This window comes from Otolemur garnettii, unplaced genomic scaffold (assembly GCF_000181295.1).
Source record: "Otolemur garnettii isolate 467f Iridium unplaced genomic scaffold, OtoGar3 scaffold00156, whole genome shotgun sequence".
NCBI classification, from domain to species: domain Eukaryota; kingdom Metazoa; phylum Chordata; class Mammalia; order Primates; family Galagidae; genus Otolemur; species Otolemur garnettii.
The window spans coordinates 3,137,192-3,142,442 of record NW_003852551.1 but is presented as its reverse complement, the minus strand read 5'-3'; the positions used below and the strand labels follow the sequence as shown (position 1 = coordinate 3,142,442).

General features: G+C 45.9%; 1 pseudogene; it reads right to left on the bottom strand.

Annotated features, from left to right (window-relative positions):
- Positions 1 to 2,354: 2,354 nt before the first annotated feature.
- Positions 2,355 to 4,042, bottom strand: LOC100965671 (annotated as a pseudogene).
- Positions 4,043 to 5,251: the final 1,209 nt, after the last annotated feature.

Genomic DNA, 5,251 nt, shown 5'->3' with positions numbered 1-5,251 from the left:
CTTCTTCTCAGAGGGAGTGCTCTTGCCTTTGAGAGTCCTGGCCCCAGAACGGCAAGGGGGTTGGATGGAAGAGGAAGGGCTAAAATAAAATAGGGGGCCCATTCTCTCTTACCAAGACTAACTGCTATAGTTTGTTTCTTTCCTTTTTTTTTTTTTTTGTTTCTTTTTTTGAGACAAAGCTTTACTTTGTCACCCTGGGTAGAGTGCTGTGGCATGGCGTCTTAGCTCACAGCAACCTCAAACTCCTGGGCTCAAGCAAATCACTTGCCTCAGCCTTCTGGGTAGCTAAGACTACATGCTCCCACCAATTTTATTTATTTATTTATTTATATTATTTGAGACAGAATCTCAAGCTGTCACTCTCGGTAGAATGCTGTGGCGTCACAGCTCACAGCAACCTCAAACTCTTGAACTTAAGTGATCCTCTTGCCTCAGCCTCCCAAGTAGCTGAGACTACGGGCGCCCACCACAACATCTGGCTATTTTTTTGGTTGCAGTTGTCATTGTTGTTTTAGCAGGCCTGGGCTGGGTTCGAACCACCAGCCTCGGTGTATGTGGCCGGCACCCTACTCACTGAGCTACGGGCACTGCCTAGCTAGTCAATTTTTTGAGACAGGGTCTTGCTCTTGCTCAGGCTGGTCTCAAACTCATGTGCTCAAGCAATCCACCTGCCTCAGCCTCCCAGAGTACATCCGGCCCTTGTTTGTTTTTGAGACCAAGTCTCACTCTGTGGCCCTGGGTAGAGTGCTGTGGTGTCATAGCACTTGTCTCTGCCTCCCAAGTAGCTATAACTACAGACACCTGTCACAATACCGCGCTAGTTTTTCTATTTTTAGTAGAGACAGAGTCTCATTCTTGCTCAAGCTGATCTCAAATTCCTGAACTCAAGCAATCTACCTGCCTTGGCCTCCCAGAGTTCTAGGCTTACAGGTGTGAGCTACCATGCCCGGCCCTAAAATACAATAGTTAACATCTGTTTAGCACTTACCATGTTCTGGTCTTTGTTGTTATCACCACATGAAAAGAAACTATTACTCCCTACACTTTACAGATGAGGAATTTCAGGCACAGAGAAGTTCAAGAACTTGGCCAAAGTCACACAGATGGGAAAAATGCGAGCTGGGGCACAAATTCAGGTCACTGTGCTATCCTGCCTCACATTAAACCCATATTCGCATGAGCAATGCTGAGGTTCAAAGAGGTGAAGTTCACACTGTAGCTGAACAAGGTAGCTTCTAGAACCCCAAGTCAGGTCCTGTGACTGTGAAGTTCTGGTCCCTTCTACCGTTGTGTGCTTCCCCCTAGTGCCCCTCTGGGGGAAGTACACCAGAGGTGAGCAGCAGATCCCTAAGGAAGGAAGGGAGGCAGAGACAAAGGCTGGCTCCATACACCACCACCTACCACCATCTACCTTCCCTTGAGCCACTGCTCCTCCCTAGCCCCAAAGCTACAGATGTTGCAGCTTCTAAATGTTGCAGTTCTATTTTATTATTATTATTTTTAGAGACAAAGTCTCACTATGTCACCCTCAGTAGAGCGCTGTGGCATAACAGCTCACAGCAACCTCAAATTCTTGGGCTCAAGCGATTCTCTTGCCTCAGCCTCCCAAGTAGCTGAGACTACAGGTGGCCGCCACAAGGCCCAGCTATTTTTTGTTGTTGTTGTTGTAGTTGTCATTGTTGTTGAGCTAGCCCAGGCAGGGTTCAAACCTGCTAGTCTCAGTGTATGCGGTTCGAGCCCTAACCACTGTACTATAGGCTCTGAGCCAGCATCCCAAGTATCTGGGACTACTTGGCTATTTTTTTGTTGCAGTTGTCATTGTTTAGCAGGCCTGGGCCAAGTTCGAACCTGCCAACCTCAGTGTATGTGGCCAGCGCCGTAACCATAATCACTGTGTTAAGGGCACCAAATTAATGTTGTAGTTCTAAATAGCAACTTCTAAGACCAGGCAGGCTCAGTGACTTACGCCTATAATCCCAACACTCTGGGAGGCAGAGGCAGGCAGATTGCTTGAGTTCAGGAGTTCAAGAGCAGCCTGAGCAAGAGTGAGAACCCTGTCTCTACTAAAAACAAAAAGATTAATAGGGGTTTGTGGTGGACACCTGTAGCCCAGCTATTTGGAAGACTGATGCCAAAGGATCACTTGAGACTGAGTTTGATGTTGCTGTAAGCTGTGATGCCATGGTAACCTTCTGAGGGCAACAAAGAAAAACTCTGTCTCAAAAACAAATAGATAGATAGATAGATAGCAACTTCTAACCAGCATCTGACCGGCATCCATATATGCAATGGTGCTAGTCTCGGCAACCTCACAAATCCTCAGATTCTACAGGTCTAACACTAAGTCTGCATTCTTACTTGTCCTCCCAGTCATCTGCATCTACCAGTAACCCAGCCAGCACCCAGACCCCAAGCTGTCACCAACCCAGAAGCCTAAATGGAGACTGAGGAAAGGAACCAGAGAAGTAAAAATTGAACAGGGCAACCATGAAAGCAAAGGATCAGGACAACGGCCCCAGGTCAAGGCCAAAAGGCAAAACTGAGCTCAGAAGACTGATTACAAAGGCAGTCCTCTGATCCATCTCGTAAGTAGGACAGCTTTAAGGACTCGAGGAAGAGTCCTTAAAGTTCAGTCCTTAGGAGTTCAGTACAGAGCATTGTATAGACAGCCAGAAGAATGGGGTTCCCACCCAGCTCTCCTCTCCTTTCACAGTATGGCCTTGGACAAATGGCCTAACCTGGATGGGCCTCAGTTTCCCCATCTGTAAAATAAATATAACCTCATAGGGCTGTAGTAAGGATCAAATACAAATGTGTTTGTTTTGAAAACTATAAAGGAAAACTGCACAGGAGAAGTCAATTGTTTTGCAAAAAATTCACCCCAGTAAATCTTTAAAAAAAAATTTTTTGGCTTGGCACCTGTAGCTCAGCGGCAAGGATGCCAGCCACATACACTGAGGCTGGCAGGTTCGAACCCAGCCTGGACCTACCGAACAACAATAAAAATTACAGCAAAAAATTGCCAGGAGTTATGGCGGGTGCCTGTAGTCCCAGCTACTTAGGAAGCTGAGGCAAGAGGACCTCTTGAGCCCAAGAGTTTGAGGTTGCTGTGAGCTGTGACACCACGGCACTCTACCAAGGGCAATAAAGTGAGACTCCGTCTCTACAAAAATAAAATAAAATAAAATAAATAACAGCCTGCATAATGGTCAGTGTCTTGTATGAGTCACAAAGTGTATCCAAATTCCATTCCTCTCTTTCAACATTAATGTAAAACTATGTGATTCCTTCGAGATTCAGTTCTTCCTTTTTCACCAGAGTTGAAATTGGATCCCTCATGAATTTTTTGGTCACTTCCAACACATCAGTTGGCATTGTGGCAGAAAGCACACAATATGAATACTTGTATCTGATTTTTGGAAAATCTCACAGATTTGATCCTTAAACCCTCGGCTCAACATTTCATCTGCTTCATCCAAAGCAAACATTTTTGATCCATTTTGGAGAGCGGTATCTTCTGTTTACCATCCCAAACACTCTTCCTGGTGTACCAACTACAATATGTGGTGCTTCAGCCTGAAGTTTTTGCATTTCATTCTGAACATTCGTTCCACCAATGCAAACATGACAAGTTGCTCCCATCGAGTCTCCAAGTGCCAGACAGAATTACCTTTTGGATCTGTTGAGGCAGTTCTCTGGTGGGGGCCAATACTAGGGCTTGGGTTTCCTTGAACTCAATCTCCAACCGCGGCAGGGTGGAATTAGCAAATGTGGCTGTCTTGCCAGTTCCTTACTGAGCTTGAGCGATCACATCATACCCTTGATTACAAGGAATACTAGCTCTCTGCTGAATAGTGGAAGGCTTCTCAAAACCATAAGTGTAGATGCCCCGAGGAAGAAACTCCTTTAAATTCATATCATCAAAGTTATCAACAATCTCATTCCAGTTGCTCTTGTTGACACTATCAGGGTCCATTCCCTCTGGGCCACCATGTTCTCTGTTATAATCCACAGAGCCACGAGACAGGATCTGAAGAACCATTCAGCCCCTGACTGAAAAGCTTTTTTTTTCTTTTTGAGGTAGAGTCTTACTCTTTCACCCTGGGTACAGTGCCATGGCCTTGTAGTTCACAGGAACCTCAAACTCTTAGGCTCAAAAGATCCTCTTGCTTCAGCTTCCTGAGTAGCTGGGATTATAAGCACCCGCCACAATGCCCAGCTAGTTTTTCTATTTTAAGTAAAGATGGAGGTCTCACTCTTGCTCAGGCTGGTCTCAAACTTCTGAGCTCAAGTGAACCACCTGCCCTAGTCTCCCAGAGTGCTGGGATTATAGGCACCATACCTGTCCCCTTGAGAAGTTTTCAATTAGCAATAATCAAGCTTCAGATAAACCTCACTGGCTATGATACTACCGTGTTTCCCCCCAAATAAGACCCATCCAAAAAATAAGCCCTAGCAGGATTTCTATGCATTTGTTAAATATAAACCCTACACTGATAATAAGACCCAGTGATGGGCGTGGCTATGCAGCATATCTGCATAGCCATGCCATGAATTTTGGCGCGGAGAAGAGACATCCCCTGAAAATAAGCCCTAGTGTGTCTTCTTGAGAAAAAATAAATATAAGACAGTGTCTTATTTTCAGGGAAACACGGTATCACTGAGCAAACCTCTATTGACATTCTTCTCCACATTCCCTCCCAGTGCAAGAGCTTCTTTGCCTGCACCCTAGGAATGGATTTGCTGAGTCTTGAAATACACAGAGGTTCAGCTGTACACAATGTGCCATTCTCTGAGCTCCATATGAGAAAACAATGTGTGACTTTCCCCAGGAAGGAATTCAGGACAAGATATGATGGGAGGTGCTTCCATTCAGGGTCTGTGGTGAAAACTGAATATCGTGCTGTGGCGTCATAGCTCACAGCAACCTCAAACTCTTAGGCTCAAGTGATTCTCTTGCCTCAGCCTCCCAAGTAGCTGGGACTACAGACTCCGGACACAACGCCCAACTAGTTTGAAAGATGAGGTCTTGCCCTTACTCAGGCCTGTCTCAAACTCGTGAGCTCAGGCAATCCATCCACCTCAGCCTCCCAGAGTGCTAGGATTACAGGCATGAGCCACTGCACCTGGCCTCCATCATCTTTTTAAAATCCTCTCAGTTCAGGCTGGGTGCAGTGACTCACACCTGTAATCCTAGCACTCTGGGAGGCAGAGGCAGGAGGATCACTTGAGCTTAGGAGTTCAAGACCAG